At 31.9% G+C, this 20666-nt stretch overlaps 1 protein-coding gene and 1 long non-coding RNA gene across 10 annotated transcripts in view; one reads left to right on the top strand and one right to left on the bottom strand.

Annotated features, from left to right (window-relative positions):
- Window positions 1-20666, top strand: part of SCAF8 (SR-related CTD associated factor 8) — a 252202-nt gene that overhangs the window by 89147 nt on the left and 142389 nt on the right. The window lies entirely within an intron of this gene.
- LOC141565832 (uncharacterized) overlaps window positions 5762-20666 on the bottom strand; it is a 57831-nt gene continuing 42926 nt past the window's right edge. For both annotated transcript variants that reach the window (XR_012489165.1, XR_012489164.1), the window contains exons 3-4: window positions 13544-13593; window positions 5762-5839 (exon numbers count right to left, since the gene is read on the bottom strand). This is a non-coding gene — a long non-coding RNA (uncharacterized LOC141565832). The remainder of the gene's footprint in view (window positions 5840-13543; window positions 13594-20666) is intronic.

Raw genomic sequence — 20666 nt, 5'->3', positions numbered from 1 at the left:
TTTGAATCTGCTTCGATATTTTTAGATATAGATTCCATTAGATACTGTATAGGAGATTTGTTTCTCTTAGCTTTGTGACATTGATTAGTCATAGCATAGATCCAGAGAATTATTCCTCTGCAGTCCTCTTGATATGTTTACATTGAACCACTAACAATGACTCTCTTATACTGGCCAACCAATCAAATCTGAATCCATCTTCCTAAGCCTTATCTCCATTTTCTCCACAAAAATTGCATAAGAGACTTTATCAAAAGCTTTGCCAAAATTTAAGTAAATTACCCACATCATTCTTCTATTAGTTGAGCAATCCTGTTTAAAAAAAAAAAAAATAGGAAACGAGATTAATGGAACATGATTTTTTTTTCTTTAATGAAACTATTAGCTCTTTTAAATCACTGTTTCCTTTTCTAAGTTCCCCAACCATCTCTTTAATGATTCATTTTAGAATTTTTCCTATAATTAAACTCAAGCTCACAGACCCATAGGTTACAAACTGTTTTCTTCCCTGTTCTTGAAAATTTAAGACATTTCTCCATTTCCAATCATGGGGTACCTGCCTTATGTTCCATTTTTTCCTTTTTTTCTTGATTAAAATTTTTTAGCAAAAAACTTTTCCTCCTCCATCTTCCCTTATTGCCATTGAGAAAGTAAAGAAAAATAAAAATCCTTTTAAAAACATGTATAGCTGAGAAAAAGAAAATCAAGCATTGGCCATATTCAAAAAAGTACATTTGTTTCCATTTACCCTTTGAATGCATCACTCTTACTAAGAAATGGGTACCATTTCATCATGCTAACTCCAAAATCATGGTTTCGTATTGAATTGGTCAGAGTATTTTAAGTGTTTCAAAGTTTTTGTCGTTACAATATTATTGTTACATAAATTGTTCTGGTTCTCCTCATTTCACAATGCATCTGTTTGTACAGGTCTCCCAGGTTTCTCTGAAACATCCCTTTTGTCATTTCTTATAATAGCACAATAATATTTCTTTGTCATAATAACTTATTCAGCCATAACTTGATATCTCTTTGATAGTGGGATTCTTTGTCACTAGGGGAAAAAACTTATAAATATTTTTGTACTTATGAATCCTTTTTTTCTCTTCCTTTGATCACTTTGTGTTATAGAAAGTAATATTGTTATATCAGAGGGAATGAAAAATTTAATAACTTTTTTTGGAGGTAGTTCCAAATTGCTTCCTGAACCAGTTCACAACTCTATCCATAATACATTATCGTCTTGTTTTTCCATAGTTATTTCAGCATTAATTTTTTGGTCAGTTTTGTCAATATATAATAGGTATGAGATAATACCCAGAGTTGTTTTACTTAATATTGTTATTGATAGCATGGATTTGTTTAAAATTTGTCTTTTCATGTCCTTTGAAGTATATATCAGTTGGAAAATGGCTCTTTTTTTTTTTTTTTTTGTGTGTGTAAATTTTAATCTATGTATTTTTAAAATGAGGCCGTTATCAAGAAATGCTGCAAAGAGTTAACCATATATCTAGCTTTTCTTCTAATTTTAACTGCATTGGTATTGTTTTTGTAAAAAATAATCACTTTCAGATAAATGATATCGTAACTCAGTATTTTTTTTCAAAACCTGAAAGTGTAGTTTATCTGGGTCAGGTGATTTGAGTTCATCTGGAGCACTTGTGTTATCTATTTATTCATCTCAGGGATCACTTCTGTTAAATGTTTTTGTCATTTATTTCCATTATAAAAATCATTCTTTGATTAAAAGAACAAAAAAAAAACAAAATAAGAATTAAGTAGCTCCATTCCTTTTAAGGCATTTTTTTGACCTTTCACCTTTGCTGTTAATGAACCATTTGTTTCCACTTGATTTTTTTGATCTGTATTTTTTTAAAGTACTCACAGGATAATTCTTTCTTCTGGAAAGTAGGCCTAAAAGAGTATTCGAAATTCAGGAATTTACATTGTTTTGAGTATGAAGAAAGAACCTTGCAAAGGGCCATCTGTGAAAAGATCATATAATTCAATTCCTTTATCTTGCTTGAGATCACAAGGCTAGTAAGCAGCAGAGATAGAAGTAGAACTTAGGCTTTCTAACCCTATGTTCTGTCTTCATTCTGTTGTACAACATTGTATTTTTTGTTGAAAATGAAATGAATGAAAATAGAGTGTGTGAACACAGAAAAAGGACAACATACAACATAGGAAAAATTATAAATTGTATGTAATATGATCCTTGGCCTCCCAAATACTACAACTCCAGAGCTGTGAAATGAGAAAAATCTAAGAATTTAGAGAAGTGAGTAGGTTATACATCTAATGTTATTTTTGATTAAAAAGTTAAATTTGATGAGAAAAAAAAGATGGAATTCTTAAAATATTCTAGTTTTCCATAAAATTGGTTTAATGGGGTTGGTCTATGCTTATTAATAACTCGGGAATAGCATTTGTGTCCGCCTTTTTTTTTTTTTTTTTTTTTTTTTTTTTTTTTTCTTTTTTCTCATAACCAAGGAATTAAAAAAGTGTTTGCAGATTTACAGGTGTGTTGTAAAATGAAAGACTACCAAGAATATTCAGCTAATTCTATTCTGGTGGCCAGTTATTCTTCAACCTAATTTTTCAGTTTGCTTGGGCATTAAGACATTAAGTGATTTGCCCATGGTTATATAGCTAATATTTGTCAAGCTTCAGACACATATTAACTGTGTGTCTGTGTGTGTATCTGTGTGTACATATATACACAAATGATTTTTTATTATTCAGAGTACTAACATTTCTTCTGGAAATATTTGGAGCCTTTTATATGTTTTCCAAAGGGATGTAATTAAATATTCCTCCAGATGTGTTATTTCTAGTTTTCTTTCCCTCCCTCCCTCCCTCTCTCCCTCTCTTCCTTCCTTTTTTCTTTCCTTTCTTTTTCTTTGCTTTTTTTCTTTGCTTTTCTTTTTATTTTTGGTGAGGCAATTGGGATTAAATGACTTGCCCAAGGTCAGGCAGCTAGGAAGTATTAAATGCCCGAAACAGATTTGAACTCAGGTCCTCCTCACTAAAGGGCTGGTACTCTATTCACTGCACCTCCAAACTGCCCAGATTCCTAATTTCCTAGAAGGACTTTTATAACATATATTTTTGCCTTATAAGGGGAAAAAAAAACACCATGTGATTTATTTAAAGAGATAAACTGAAAGTTTACAGTATTTGAAATTTTAGGAAAAGTTCTATTTGAGCAAAGGGAGCTTAAAATAAAAGCAATTACCTGTTCTCTTAGTTCTTAGTGTCTGTTTTTAAAGTATATCCAATAATAGTTGATTTGAGGCTTGATGGTTTACATAATTTTTTATATTTCATTTGATCCTCACAACAATCCTCCTTTTCACATTAGTAAGGGAAAACAATAATAGAAAATGTTCTAAATTCCTTATTAGTCTTAGAGTCATTTATGTTTTTGAAAAATACTGTGATTTCTATGAATTGGATTTCCCTTTCTAATTATGTCTTTTATTTATAAGTTAATTTTGCATCATCCAAGCAAAAGCCAGTTCTTTGGTAGTGAGGAAAAAAGAAAGGAAGTTCATCAGGATTGTAAGATTGAGAGTTAGGGCATCCAGCCCAACTTTCTTTCAGTTTAGAAAACTGAGGCCCAAAAAAGGTAAGGGGGCTTGTCCAAAGCCACAGAGGTAGGAAAATAATTTGAACCTTGCTTTTCTAATTACCATATAAATCATTCTTCTGTACCAATATTAATTCAGAAAGTATGTGGTAGAAAAAATTCACTTTGAAATTAAAGTCTTTTTTCAAATAGTTCTTGACTTAATTTGAATGACCAGCTCCACTGGATGACTACAGGAATTTTCCTTCCCTACCATCTGCTGAAATTTGGAAATTCTTTCCCTTCCCAATCCCAGGAATTCATAATGTCCCAATTATAGTGAGGTTCCTTGCACTAAACCTCTTCCCTGTTTTACCATGTTAGCTCTATCTGGAACACCTGTTTGTGAAATTATAGATAATTCTGCTTCTTTTCATTCTTTTGTATACCCATTATCACTTAGATGTGCATATCTTTCCTCTTGAGAAAAATAATTAAAGAAGGGCAATTGAGGTTTATGGAAATCTCTGAAAAAAGAAAAGCCCTAGGGGGGCAGAAATTAAAGATTCCTCTATCTGAGGGAAAACTGAGGATGTTTGAGGAGAACTCGGTCTCTTCATTGTGTCATGGAAACACATGCATACTGGTCATAATGAAGAAGTGGGAATAGTAGTGTTTAGTCTAATCCCTGAGGATCAAAAGAAAAAGGAGGGTTACAAGATAACTGGCTCTAACTGAAAAATACCTTCTTGTCAGGAAACCTTTCACCTTATCATTTTTGACCACCCAGTTCCTGTATACTACCCTGTATCCTCAACTCACCACCACAATCATGTCAGTCTCTGCTTTAACAAATTCAACAAATATTAAGTGCCTACCTTGAAACAGAGGGAATGTTGAACTTGTAATCAAGAGAAACTTAATTTGAATATGAGTTTCAGATTTGGTTGTTGATCTTTAGTAAATCATCTGAACAATGAAGATTACTATGTCACAGGGTTTGTTTCAAAGACAGCGTTTAGTAAATCTTAAAGTATTGTACAAAAACATGCTATTATTATTAATACAAAGAATAAAGAGAAGGGGGGAAAAAAGGTCTACCATTTCCCATTCTCATTCTACTAATTAGCCTGTATCCCAGACTGAGGGACCAATTCATGTGATTAAGGAAATATTAAGTTCTTTTTCTACCTGGCAATTGAAAAGAAATAAGAGGAGATTAATGCTTCCTAATAGAACTACATTTTTGTTATCCTAATGTGGAACTCTGAATATGTTTTCCCAAGGAAACAGAATGATTAGTTCTATATTATTTTCTGTACATGTACCAGATACTGACCATGCTGCCGTGCTGTCTGGGAACTGAAATGTCTTTAGGGATTTTGCTTCTTCCAGAAGCATTTGTTCCAAATTCTAAACAACCTATTTACAATGCATTACATAAACTAGATATCCATAAATTGAGGAATTATCATGCAGTTGGAAGGATGGAATCGGTGGCCTCAAAACCAGAAATTAAGTAGGGATCAACTTTTGGCCTCAGCTTCCTACCTTAACCAAGTAAACCAGTCCATTATTAATATGTGTCAGATTTTTCGCTTATTTTCTAACTGAAGAATCTTTCCGAATCGTTCCAAATTCATTCTGCTGAGGTTAAGGAGGAAGATTTTTTTTTTCAAGTTACCATTATATCACTCTCTAGAAATGTCATCAACTTTTATTTTTTTGGTAGAGGGCCCAAAATGGAATTATCTTTTACTAAATTATACCCTCAACATTGAAAATTATATTAAGATTATTTTGCTTTTTTAAAGTATTATATGTAGGTTTAAAAAAGGCTTGCAAAGTTTCAAATTTAGGTAAACATAATTTAAAAATGTGAAGGGACCATAGAGATGATCTTATTATCCATTGCCTTCATTTTACACATGAAACACATAAACTAATGGCAGAGAAGAAAGACAAAATTTTGAAAAATTAAGTAAAAAAGTATGTAACCACGCTTAAATTGAAAAAAATAATAAAATTTCACAATCTAGCTTTTTATAAGATTTATATATTTTTTAAAATAACAGAACACCTCACCCTGCAGTCAAGTACTTAGAAGCAAACAAAACCTCTCTATGGGGTCATCTCAAAGTTCTGTAGTACTTTCTCACTGTATTTTAAAAGGAGAGTCCACAAGAAGGTGTACCTCTTTCCATTCCTCTTCCCTTAAGCCAACAGTCTGCAAAACTTCAGTACCTTGCTTCCCAAACATTTCAGAAACTGCAAATAAAAAGAGGCAGTGATATTATATAGCAAGAAGGGAGAGTTCACATCTCTGCACTCTGTGGAAAAAACATGGGGAAAAAAATGACCACAATTTGGAAAGTCATAGCAGGGCATGAGAGAAATAGCACAGAAATTCAACTCTCCAAATATGTTAATCATGATAGCTAAATCACATTCCACATATTCTGATTAAAATAGGAAAACGCATTTCTTGTTTTAGTAGGTAACTCAGAATTCCTTACTCTCTTTTAATAAGATTTCTCTACCAAAGACTTTAAAAAAAAAAAAAAAAAAAGATCCTTTTGTGCTTATATATAGCTTCTCATTACATGAAACTTCAGGATGAGACATTGCCTGAAGTATTTTTTAATTTATTTGGGTTAGCATAGACTGCTTTTTATTGTTAACATTTTATTTTCTATAAAGGATCCTTGATCTTTACAAGGCATGGTAATATCAGGATTAGTAATACTGTCCTTTATAGTTTATCTTTAGAGTAAATATGGCTTCACTTCATTTACCTATCGTTTTACCTTCCCTCTAACTTTAATTCTGCTGGGTATTTCACGTACTTCAAAGAAGGGAAGAGCGATAAAAACAGTATCACCAAAAGAAATGATAGCCATTATTTCTAACAAAATATTTCAGTTTACCAGTTTTTGTTTTTGTTTTGCTTCTCAAAATAGATTTTGAGAAAATTTTAAAAATTAAAGTATAAAGTAACTTGCCCAAGATCATATCATGCCAGTTTCTGTTCACTACAGCACGCCATTTTTATTATTAGTACATCATTATTTTGCAGTCCTTTATTATTGAAAAACAGGAAGAAGCCAAGGCAAAATTTTTACAGGGTAAGAGTAAACTTTATTTATATCAAAATGTTATTGAACTGAAGGGTGATGACAGAGATTGAAACCTGGCCTTCATCTTAAAAAACAAAACAAAACTATATTTTGGAGTTCAATTTTTTATTAACTATTATAGCCTAAGTAGACTAGTACTATAAGATTGAAGTACAACACATAATTACAAATTTTACAGAGAACAAAATTGACCAAATTTACAAAAGTTAAAAATACTTGGTTAGTCACATTCTTTATATGCAAGGGCAGCAATTCTTAACTTTTTTGTCAGTTTAAGTTAAGATCTAGGAATCTTATGCAGAGAAAAATTATTGCAAAACATTTAAAGTGTGAAGTTCTCTCACAATTGTTTTATTAATCACATTTATTTAAAATTTATAACTTTAAAAAAAAGGTCAGTAACTGAAGTTTCATACAAGCTGGTTAGAAGTTATAGAACCAATTTAATATATAAGTAGCATGAGAATCTGTCATTAAATGCTAAATTTGCCTCTTGAATTGAAGAACAGATATCCTTTTCTGATCCCTTATTAACTATGGGCTGGTTTGTTTTGTTTGTTTTTAAGGAATTAACTTTAGACTTCACTTATTTTGAGAGCTTTGTCCTGAGGTGATGGTTTAAACACCTATGTACCTTTCTTCCTCACCCTTTGGCTTCATTTGCTAGTGAATTACAACTAAATTAAGAGAGACTATACTGTTATATTTAAGTAAGTTTGATCTATTCAGCCTGATGACAGGAATTGAAACATTGTTGTAAGTCTTAAAAAATTAATAGGGCTAATAAATGAATAGGCTGAGATCTATATTTTCATTGGTATAGGAAATGTTGAGATGAAGAAAAATCCTTTATTAATGCAAGTTGGCACCTTTTCTGCAACATATCAAGAGTTACCTTGAACACTTGAGAAGTTAAGTAGCTTGCCAGGGTCCACAAAATCATCATATGTCAGAGACAAGACTTAAAGCAAGGTGATCTTGATAAAAAGACCAATTTTTTTTTTCTATAGTGGGTTCCAAGAGAACTGTGAAGCCTACATGAACAATTACCACTAAGAACAAATCTTCATTTTAATACCTGCCTAATAATTCAATTTTTTTTGAAGTGATGGATATGTTTCTGTCACTTTTAACATACAGTTCTTCGAGAACTCTAAAATTTAAAGGATAGAGTCATTAGTCATTCTGTGATTTAGCATCAATTGTGATTTATAAGAAAGGACAGAAGTTTGGGAAAAGTATTCCCTAAGTTAGAATTTCCCAGTGATTTTAAAGTAAAGCTTTAAAAGTATTTCTTATTAGTTATATATGACATAACGATCTTATTGCAATAATATCTCTTTAATTCATCTTTTGCTAAAAATATTTTGGGGACCTATTAATATAATTATATCTTTCTTGAGTATGGGAAAAACAAACTACATGTGAGAACTTGATATTAAAAGTAGAAATGGGGATCTTTTTTCTTTCTGCTAAGACCCACAGACTCTATTCAAGAAGGTGGATTTTTGTTTTTTTCTATAAAGAGAAATATATAAAAGAATGCATATTATCTTGAACTTAGAGGAGCTGGGTTCAAATCTCAGTTATGACCCTTATCTAACTGTAGTCTCATATCTGATCCTGTTTCCTTATCTATAAAATGAAGTTGGTATTTGTTTTACTTAGACATGGGACTATTGCAAGGATCAAATGGATAAATGTATATATGTGCTCTATAAATCTTAAAACCCTTATATAAATAATTTTTTTTCTTTTTTAAGCATGGGATATCACAGTATGCTGAATAGAAGTTGCAATCAGCAAAGTTTGATTAAAGTCCCACTTATGGACCATCCTAACTGTCTAACTGTGCTAGGCACTTTATTTCTAAGATCTAGAGCTGAATATCTGTGTTGGGAGGGAGAGAATCCTAATACTAACATGCATTCATGTAATGAGTATAGGGTCTTAGAAAGATGAAATGGTCAGATATTGGAAGATCTTAGTTCTAGGCCTAGCTCTGCCCTATTTTATAGACCTCTGCAAGTATTAATTTCCCTGGACCTCAGTCTCTTCATCTTTAAAATGAAGCTGAACCTTAGGAATTCTGAAATCCTAAAATAAATAAATTTTCAAAGAAAAGTGATCCTATATAATGGCTAATGAAAGAAGTGAGGAAGCTAGATTTGACAAATATAGGTTGAATGAAACACTTTTTGGTACTTTATGCTAAAGATCATAAATTTTTCTTCTATCCAGAGAGCTTTGTTGTCTTTATGGAAAATGCTTAACTATTCTTTGTCTTTTCAGGCTCTCACTGTTAAAAAACTTAAAATTCATGCTTTTGTAGGCCAAATAGATTTTCATCATGGAATAGAGGATCCTGATCATAGGAAATAGGCAAAAGTGTCAATTATAGTGAAATTGAGAGCAGCTGAACCAGTTTAAAATATCATTGGGAAATAATAAAATAAAAATATACTACAATATAGATATTTTTAATTCAATATGTGACTATTTAAATTTGCTATACCACTGATTTAAGGAAATAAAATTAGAAACTTGTTTTTCTTGTGAGGTTGTATATATTGCAAGTAGGCTAGGTGAAATTATTTTACTTTAAATATGCAGTTTTACGTAATAGGTTTTTAAATAACTTTTCCACAAAATATTTTCTTTCCCTTCCACCCTTTTTCTCCCCCCAAGAGGAGGAAGAAAATATTCTTGTAATAAATATGCAGAGTCAGGGAAAACATTCCTACAAGGGCCATTTCCAAAAACATGTCTCAGTCTCTACCTTGATTTCATCACTTCTGAGTTAGGTAGGGAGGATGGCTTACTATCACGAATCCTCTGACATCATTGTGCATTGTAGTAATTCAAAGCTCTTCAGTCTTTCAAAGGGGTATGTCTTCACAATGTTATTAATTTTTTTTCTTCTGGTTCTTCTTTCTTCATTTTATGCCATCATACAATTTTTCCCAGATTTGCCAGAAATGCTCCTTTCATCATTTCTCATAGCACCTATAATGTTCCATTATATTTGTTCTTCGATCGATGGATATCCCCTTAGCTTCTAGTTCTTTGCCTCCACAAAAAGAACTGGAACAAAAATTTTTTTTCCCAAATGGGTCGTTTTCCAATTTATTTTATCTCTTTCAGATGTAGCTCTTATAGATGGGTATGTAGTTAGATCAAAAAATACATAGCAGAATAGCAAAGTATAACAAGGCTGTAGTAACTTTTGAGTCAGAGCTCCAGATGGATCCCCAGAGTGATTATGCCAATTCACAGTTCCATCAGCAGTGCATTAATCTGCCTGTTTTCCCACAGTCCCTCCAACCTTTTTCATTTGCTTTTTTTTTTTTTGTCATCTTTGCTAATCTAAAGGATATAAATTATTTTAATTTGTTTCTTTGATAGTGATTTAGAATATTTTCATATGGCCATTGATAGTCTGAATTTTTTTTCCTTTGAAGATTGTTCATATTCCTTGATGGTTTATTTGTTGAAAAGGGTTATTATTATTATAAATTTGTTTCCATTCTGCTTACATTTTGTCCACATTTTTAAAATTACATCTTTATTTGGAAAACTTGCTGCAAAGATTTTCTCTGTTAAATGTTTTCTTTCTAACTTTGGCTGCATTGATTTTGTTTATTTGTCTAAAACCTTTTATGTACTCAAAATTATCAACTTTATCTTCTGAAAAAATCCTTTCTATTTTTTATTTAGTTATGAATTCCTTTATTTATTTATGGTGTGACATTTCATATCTAACGTGTTTCTAATTGGACTTTAGCTTGGCAGGTACTATGAGATGTTGGTCTAAATCTAATTTCAGTTAGATTCCTTTGTAATTTCCCCAGAAATTTTTGTCAAGCAACCAGTTTTTACTCAGTAAATTATCAAACTTGTAAATTATCAGATATTTACTTAGTAAACATCAAATATTAAGTTGTAATTATAAAATATTAAGCTTCCAGGTTATTTGCTACTACTGATAATCTTTCTATATTTTTTTTAATGAAAATATTTTTGGTGGTTTTTATTTAGATGAATATTTAACTGAATAGTTTCCCCAGGAACATTTTCTCCTCACAGAAATTTTAAAAAACATTTAATTTTTTGTTAAGCAACCAAATTGCAGTATTATAGAAAAATTTAGGGATATCACATTAAATGCAATTATTTAGATAAAGTGTTATTTTGTAACTCATATGTTTGTTACACACAGGTGATTAATCACTTGATAAAATTTATCATATCTATTCCTTTATATCTCTTTCTGCCTTGAAATATAAAGTAAAAGTCCATGGTCATTTGAAATTTATCAAGACTACATTATGAAGGACAGTCCAGTGGTAGAGTAGATGAAACACCAGCCCTGGAGTCAGGAGGACCTAACTTCAAATATGAAAAGAGACTATATAAAAAACAGACACTAGTTGTTTCCCTTCCTACCCATCTGCCTCCATCCCTAAAAGATGTCCTTGTGAATATATACTCATTTTACATTTTTCCACTCAATATATGATTTTATTTGTAATTTATTGGTAAAATCTATCAACAATATTCATCTTTTGAATTCTTATCTATATTGACCATTACTCAATCTGTGTTGATGATTACATTTCTGAATCAATTTCCCAGTAAAGAGTTCATTCAAATATTGGTCATAGAATTGTGAGTTCTCAGTAGTAATTGACTTTAGCCTATTTTTCTGCTGCCTGGACTGGGAAGTTCATATTCAAAACTTGGAAAATAGCACTATTCATTTTCTGTTCCTAATTAGTGGGCCCTACAATTTCATCATCTTAGAGGGGCACTTAGAGGTTCACACTGACTTGTCTTCCATGTGGTAAACTTAGAACTTTGTAGTTAACTTCTTCTGGAAGAGCAGTGAGCTAGACAGGTCTTGGTAATGCAGATAAAAATCATATTCTGCCCTAACTCAAAAATCTTCAATCATTCTTTATTCTGTCTCAGATAACATATTTATTCAGGCCCTAGACAGCTTACCTCCTAGGCAAAATATCTTGCTGTTTCCTATGCAGGGTATTCCATTTTCTACCTCTTCTCTTAACATAAGAGTTCCCACATACCTAGAATGTATTTCTATATATGTCTTATAGAATCCTTAAGCTTCTTTCAAAGTCCATTTGATAGGCCTCCTCTGCCAGATCTTTATTGATCCTTTATTAGACCTGTTTCCCTCTAGAAAATCTTTATTATTTTCGTTGTGGTTGGCACTTATTTGTGTCCACATTTCCCTTCATTACTACATAGGATCCTTGATGACTGAGATAGCTTTGATTCTTTTTTTATTTTTTTATTTTTTTTTATTTTTTATTTAGTGTCTGGCAATATGCCATACTCACAGTAGGCACCCAGTAAACATTTGTTGAATTGTATCCTCTCTTGTACCTATATGCACAAATATGCTTGTTTCTTATGCCAGTCAGACAATTTGTCTGGGGCTATGCCGAGATGGGATCTACCCTTGGTGAATTGGCTTCCTAGTCTTGTAGAGGAAGTTTGATCATAAAACTTAAGTGTGAGGTCTGGATTTTAATTCAAGTCTTCCTAGTTTCAATCCTGACTTTCTATCTACTGTGTCATCCAGCTGCCCTGAAGCTTAGTATTCTAAACAGGTCTTTTCTTCTTTTTTCCCTTTAAATTTTTTTATTGATTTTTTTTTTCTCATCATGTTTATTTCCAAATATATCCTTCCTCTTTGCCCAGAGAGGTGTCATCAATAGCAAAGAATAAAAGAAAAGAAAGCAGTTCAACAAACTTAAGACAGTTGTGTGTAATAGTAACAATGACTTACATTTCTATAGCACTTTAAGGTTTGGCAAGTTTCTTTAATGTCTTTTTTTTTTTTTTTTTTTTTTTTCCTGAGGCTGGGGTTAAGTGACTTGCCCAGGGTCACACAGCTAGGAAGTGTTAAGTGTCTGAGACCTAAATGTCTTCTTTTTAAAAAAAAAAAAATCTCACATTAAACTTATTAGTATAATCATTTTACAGATGAGACTGATTGAGATTTAGAGATTAGATGACTTACCTAGGGTCATAATAATGTCTAAGTTAAGATTTGGTTTTGTTTTTAAGTTTTAGTGACATTTTGTGAGAAGTCTCTCTTAAAGTAAAACAGGTAAAACTAGTAATACAGTGAGTGCTTATGCAAGCATTTCATATTTGTAATAACATCCCCCCATCTTCCTGTTCATTTAAAAAAATAACAAAAAACCATAATTTTTTTTCTCTCTTATTCACATTCCACTGGGGGGAAAAAAAGGAAAAGGAAAAGAAAGGAAAATTTCCTGTAACAGATAAGCATAATCAAGTAAAATTCCCCTTATGGCTATAAACAACAACAAAAAAAGTCATTCTGGACCTAACTCTATCACCTCTCTGTAACGGATAGCATGTTTCATAATTGATCCTCTGAAATCATGGATGGTTGTGCTATATTAATCATGGTTCTTACAGCTTTCAAAGTTTTGGTTTTATAGTATAGTTGTAATTGTGAAAACTGTTCTGGTTCTGAGCATTTCCGTCTTCATTTGTAAAACTCCTTATTGTTTATTATTATCGTATTGATATTCTTCTGATCTTACTTTTACAGTGTAGCAATTTGTATAACTCTTTCCATGTGTCTCCAAAATGTAAACAACTCTCTAACATTACTAGTTCCAGAGAAGATGTCAATTAGCAATGGTCAAAACTTCTAGTTTAAAAGTTCTTCATGACAGTATTCTATTGTTATTTGGAGGCTAGAACTCAGTGCTATATCAACTACAACAAGCTTTCCTCTTTCCTGTTACTTCAACATATTTTAACCAATTACCTTGTATTCTGTTGCCATCTTTTCTTTTCCTTTCAATTCAATCATTTTATCTGTCCATGAAACAAAAAGAAAGAAAAAACAATGGGTTAGATTTTCTTTAAGCTTGGTTATCCCCCAAGGGAGTTTCAAGGGATCTTCGTATTAAGCAAACATGTAGTAGTTATCCTTATGTTCTTTTTAGAATTATATCTTGAACACAGTGTGGAATATTATAGATTTGAAAGCCTTTATCTATATTCGTCATTATTTTTTGTAGCTGGGACCAATTCTGTTTCCCTATTTTCTCCTGCTTATTTATATTTTCTCATCAAAGATAGCAAGCCCAGCTCTTTGTTAATAAGGCTTCTAATTATAGCTTTCTTCCAATACCTAGAATCTTTACCAAATTTGTCCACGAATGGTATTTATGAATTTCTAAAGGAAATTTCTTTTACTATTGTTTCTTTTTTTTTCCTGTACTTTCTCCCTCCTTTTATAGACAAGTTGTTTTTTTTTTTTTTTTTTTCCTGATCTTTGGTTACTTAATAAAGTCCTTAAAATTTTTTTTCATTACTTATGTCATCAGCTCTTTATCTTCATTTTATGGATTATCTGTAGCTTCCTCCATTTTACTTTTTCACCTTCCAGTTTGTTCTCAAGGTAATTTAGTTTAGATTCAAAGGATCACAATTAAAATTCTAGTGCTATTTACTTCTGTGATAGGAATAAGTCACTTAACCCGTTTGCTTCCTATACTTTAGTTAGGTATTTAAACAAAGGGATTGCTAAGGTCCCTTATAGCTGTGAATCCCTATGATTCAAAAATAATTTTGAGTTTACAGGGGCTTGAAGCACAGGAAGAAAGAATACATGTATGTTTCTTTCAATGAATGCCACATATAAATTATTCGTGCTTCTGCTCACCTAATGGAAAGTATAGGATTTAAATCAAAAGGATGTGAGGGTAATGGTTAGTGCCAATTATTTTCTCATTAGAGATAGTGATCACAGCCATGATCTTTAAACAAACCACTTAGCCACATTAATTCAGATGAGAGAATTGAACTAAATGATCTCTACAGTCAGTGATTTTTTTGTTGTGAATAACACAAAGTTGACTAAAGCATCTGTTTTTTCAGTTTTTCATATTTTGTTGTTAGAAAAGCTCTTAGCATTCTTAGTAAAAGGAGATATTTGAGAGCTATTATAAATTTATTTTCTTTTGTCATCAGAGTGACAGAAAGGCTATTTAAAAATCACATTGGTATAGATGAGTTCTTCATGGAACATAGTTAAATGAATAAAAGTTCTATGCATAGTTCTTTAGTGTATGGTGTATATATGTGGAGTGTTTGTATATACATAGAAGCAGGCAGCATTATGCTACAAATCTGTTGTTTTTTGTATTATTATTTTTAAGAGATTTTGGAGGTGCTGAATACAACGAACCCCAAACAGTTTCCCCTCCCCTAGAGCCTTGAAAAGTGAAATCAGTTAAACCTTAGTAGATCAGAAGCAATTACTTAAAGATATGAGTGAGAGCTATGTCAGCAAAAGCTGTGTTTAATTAGCCTATTGACTAGCAAAGGTTAAAATCACAAATTGGAAGAAAAGGTATTAAAACTCCATAGAGAATTGTGTCAATACCTTCTTAAATGGGTTATTGGTACAAGAATTGGAAAAAAGTAGTGATACAGATTTAGACTATTACCATTTCCTACAGAAGTTTAACAGCTATAAAATATTGTCACAGGATTCTAGAAGGCCTCTGGACAAACACTAGTTTCACTAAGTGACTAAGAATTGTATCCATCTAGTGAGGTCCTTTTATTGGTGAAAAAAATAAAAGATCCACCGATATTTTAAGTGACTTCCCCAAAGGTAAACAAGTAATAAATTCTAATAAAAGCATGTAACATCATTTCCATCAGTCTTTCCTCTATATAATATTCCTTCAAATTCCTTGCCACAGTTAGCCTATAAGGCATTTGTTAAATGCCAATTATGTGTTATATACTGTATAGAAAGTGTGTGCAAAGGTGACAGTTTAGAATCTAGATTTCTTTGTAAAATATCAGTCTCGTTTGAAAGATTGTAAGCACTTTTTCCCTCAGAAAATAAACCAGTGGAGGTATAAACAACTCTATAGATCGGCATGAGACCTAATTAAGTTTTCACTAATAAGATAATTCATAGATGATGCTGGCAAGATGATTACAAATAGGAAATGAGACAGGTTTGTCATTGTTTACTATAATTTGTTTTCTTCATCAGTTACAAAACTTCAGTCTATCCCCCATTTTTAGATGCAGGACTAGAAATATCATCAAAGAATGCAAAGTCAAGAATAATGTCTAGATTACACCAAATACAGAAGCATGTACATATTGTTGGAGATAACAGTTTTTGGAATATTAAGAGATAACTTTTTTAATATGTATAGAATGGAATAGGGAAAGGATAATCTCTCAAAAATAGGAGGGAAAACTGACATGGACAGTATTAATATTCCAAAAGGTAATTTAGGGAATAAATTATTAACTATGTATATTCTTTGCCACTAAAATTATCAACTACTGACAAATGGGCAGGTAAACCCAAAAATCCTGGTAATGATAGCACCCCTCAGGTCACCAATTCTCTTTCCAGCTTAGTCCCCTCCCTCCTGCCCCCCACCAGCCATATCTTGGCAAGTATCCCTAGCAACTAATTTCACAGCACCCAGAATAAAAAGTTTTCCAAAGTCCTTGGCGCCATGACAACTCAACACCAGAAACTGACATGATTTTACTAATAAAAATAAAATTAAAGATGAAAGATTACTATCTGCTTTCCCTCTGCAGCTAGAGATAGGAAACCTTTTATATATATTGTCTTTCCCACTATAATGTGTGTGCGTCTTGAGAGCAAGGATGGTGTTATTTTTCTATTTGTATCCCTAATGTTTAGCACACTGCATTGCATATAACAGGTTCCTAATACTTTTTCATTTACCCACCCATATATTTACTTTGTTGTCTTCATAAATATCTTTATGAGAATATTGTACAGATGTATTAAGAATGTGCTTGACAAAAATTTGAAAAATTTTTACCAAGTGATAGTCTACAGTAGAGCACATCTTTATAGTCATTCTACTGACTAAAAGGTAAAGAAGATCTCAGTGTTCCTCTTTTATAAAGAATAATTTTTGACTTAGCAGTAGCCTTAAGAACAGTCTTCTAATGAGCCTTTATGCATATAGTAAGTACATAAAAATTCCTTGATAAATACAGCATAGGAATAATTCAATTCAACAATCTTTTGGTAACTTAATCAGTCAAGGCAGAAAACTGAGGAATGTCCTTCCTAAAGGTGCTCCCTGTCTGGGATGAAGTCCAGTACAGAGGCCAAATAGAGGAATTCCCTTTACATGATGAAGTTCTCTAGAGCCTCCCATCTGTGGATAAATTGTGTTGATTCGAGGATATTATACTGGTTTTTTTAATGACCTAATCTCCTTAAAAAGCCCAATCACTAATATTTTCCCAGTGATGATATATGACTGTGATTGACAGACCACTACAGTTTTCAAAGAATAAAGTTGAGGATCTCCCAAATAGCAATGGAAAATTGCATGGTGAATATAGGTAGACTACAACATATTACAAATGAAAATCAGACAGAAGCAGTGTAAAGTGTCATTAAAGAAATGTACAATCTAAAAAGAACATGAATTGATAATGTGGTAAAAGCATATCATATTAGAAGAATAGCTTGTATTCTTAATTAGTATTTACTTAATATCAGAAGAATGTGAGGGAGGATCCTAGCATGTTGAGAAGATCCTAACGATTAAGCTAGAATGCTGCACTGATACTCATGAGAAAAGCACACTGGCACTCTGGAGGATCTGAGGGAAAACTTGGGACAAGACTTGCATGGGATTAAAACATAGATCTGGGCTGTGATCTGTATCAATAGAGGTAATGCTACTTAAATGAAATCAGTGTTCTCCTGAAGTTTAAAATATAGATGTTTACTCAAACCAGCTTCCTAAAGTGCCTTATCTTTGTTCCTGCCTAAGGTATATGTTCATATTTTGTAACAGTTAGATAATTAGCTTTCTATTTATCAATGCTTTTTCATATTCTCAAAGGGAAAATATTATAAATTAAATGATATTTTATTAGCTTGCAATCTTATTGGAGGAATTATTAGAATCTTCTAAGATTCTTTCTAACTTCTATATCTTATAATTTTATGAACTAAGAGTTCATCGTACCTGAATAGGATCTAAGTGGTTATCTAGTCTCCCAAAGCAGTTCATTCCATTTTGGGACAGCTCTGTATCTTTGGAATTTATGTTTGAGTCAAAAGATGTCTGTCTGTAACTTTTTCCTGTTAATTCTATTTCTGTGTTACAGGACCAAGCAGAACTAATAGTAATTTGGTAGCTATTATAACCTCTGTTTCCTCCATGGTGTGATTTGTTTTTAATCACTTGTCTTATTCATCTTTGATACTTCTTATATTATTTTAATACTGCCCATGGTGTTTTCTTAACAGAGGTATTGAGGTGGTCTGCCATTTTCTTCTCCACTAGATGACTTTTTGTTATAACTCTTCTATGATCTGTCTATTTTTGATAACCCTGCATGACATAGCTAATAATTTTATTGAGCTACATAAGTCCTTCTGCCATGATAAGATAGAGATCCAAGAGGAGTGAACTAATCCCATCACTTCTTGGCAAATAAAGGAAGAAAAAGTGGAAAAAGTATCAAATTTAATATTTTGGGGCCCAGAGATCTATGAAATTAAAAGACACTTGCTCCTTGGAAAGAAAGGTATGGCAAATCTGGACTGCATTCTAAAAAGCAGATAATCACCTGCCAACAAAGGTCTGTATAGTCAAAGCTGTGTTTTTTTCAACAATAATATATGGAATATATATTCCAATATATGGAATTGGAATATAAGAAAAGCTGATTGCCTCAGAATCAACATTTTTTAACTGTCATGCTAAAGGAGACTTTCGAGTGTCCCTTGGATAGCAAGGAGATCAAATCAGTCAATACTTAAAGAAATTAACTTGGACTATTCACTGAAAAGTCACATACTAAAAGTTAAATGCTTTGGCTATAGAATGAGAAGACAAAATTCACTGGAAACGACAAATAGATATTGGAAAAGATTGAAGGCAAAAAGAATAAGGATAAGATGGATAACTTAGTGTCATGGAAGCAATGAATATGAGTTTAGACAGACTTTGGGAGATAATGGAGCACAGAAGGGTTTGGCATGCTATGACCCATGGAATCACAAAGAATTGGACATGACTGAACAACAAAAAATTTTGTATAAGCTTGGTAAAATCCTTTGTAGTCATTGAATGGTTGTACAATTGAATAGAACTGATTATTGTTTGAATAAGCATTATCAATAAGTTTATTCCCAACCTCTAAAGCAATGCCTATCATCTTTTCATATGTTAAAAGGCAAATTTGATTATTAATTTTTAAAAAAAACCTAATTGTATTGTAATACACAACTGTGATATTTTTTAACAGACAATATTGAAAGATTTTATAAAAGAGAATCTTTTAGGACTTGTGTTAAAGGGAAGCCAAATTAATAATAGACTAGAGTCACAGTGTGAACACTTGTATAGATATAAAGTTGTAAGGGAAAGGTTATTTAACACTCAGATGCAGCCATCATTCTTTACTAAAATATGTTTTACATGTAATATTCTCTCTACCTAACACATCCACAGAGTTTTGCTTTGATGAGGAAACAATTTCATAATTTGATACTTTAATAGCATTTTAGGACAGTGGTTATATATAACTTGTTTTTGTTGATTTCTCATGAGGATTTCATTAAGACCATTACATCTCAACCCAGTGACATGTTGATATTGCTTTTCTAGTGAAAAGATTTTGTTGCATCTGATTATCACCATCTACTCATAACATAAAAGCAAATTAAAGTCCTTTGAATTCTTTCTTTGTAAACCATTTAGTCCAAAAAACTGAATGTTTTCATATCTCCTTCGCTCTCCCCCCTTTCCCTTTGTTTCCTCCTCCTCCATACATCTTTCTTCAAATGCTGCTATTTAGGAAATTGCTTTCCTTCTTTGGGTTCTGAGTTCATTTAGATGTAGGGTTTGTTACAAATATACTTGAATGATATGTTCTGACTAGTTAAAATGGTGCTTAAAAAAACCCTGGAGATTTAGACTTTTTGCATTTGTCTTTTGACCATGGCCAAGAGTTAAGAACTGACATTTCCTATAATAGTGCTTTAAAATTTGAAAAGGATATCCATTATCTCATTTGATCCTCTCAGTAACTTTGAGGTCAATTATTATTTTAAGCATTAGCATAATTCCCATTTTATAGGTGAGGAAACTGAGCCTGAGAGATAGAGACCTTCCTCTTGTTACTAGTAAGTATAAAAGGTGGGAATTTAAGCTCAGATTTTTCTGATTCCAAATTTAACTAATTTTTTTTGCATTTTTTTATTTTCAATAGGTTTATTTCATTATCTTTTCCTGTCATTTTTAGCCAATCTGAGAGGTGGTACCTCAGAGTTAGTTGTCTTAATTTTCGTTTTTCTAACCAATAGTAATTTAGAACATTTTTTTTTCCGACAAGAAATGGCTTTAATTTCTTCATCTGATAATTATCTTTTCATGTTCGTTCACAATTTACCAGTTTGAGAATGGCTTGAATTCTTATAAATTTGAGTCAGTTGTCTATATATTTTAGAAATGAGGCCTTTTATTAGATCCCTTGGATGTAAATTTTCCCCCAATTTTCTGCTTCCCCTCTAATCTTGGCTGCATTGGTTTTGTATATACACCACCTTTTAAATTCAGGATTATTCATTGTACATTTCATAGTGTTCTTTAGTTCTTTTTTGTCCATAAATTCCTAACTTCACAGATCTGAGAGACTATCCCTTATTCTCCTAATTTGCTTACAGTGTCACCCTTTATGTTTAAAACATGAACCCATTTCGACCTTACTTTGTTATATAGGGTATTAGATGTTGATCAATGCCTAGTTTTTGCCATATTGTTTTCCAATTTTCCCAACAATTTTTGTCAAATGATGAGGTCTTATCCCAGAAGCTATAATCTTTGGGTTTATTAAAT

The sequence above is a fragment of the Sminthopsis crassicaudata genome, chromosome 4 (genome assembly GCF_048593235.1).
Source record: "Sminthopsis crassicaudata isolate SCR6 chromosome 4, ASM4859323v1, whole genome shotgun sequence".
Classification (NCBI taxonomy): domain Eukaryota; kingdom Metazoa; phylum Chordata; class Mammalia; order Dasyuromorphia; family Dasyuridae; genus Sminthopsis; species Sminthopsis crassicaudata.
The sequence above is the reverse complement of the archived record's forward strand: the minus strand, read 5'-3'. Positions and strand labels throughout refer to the sequence as shown.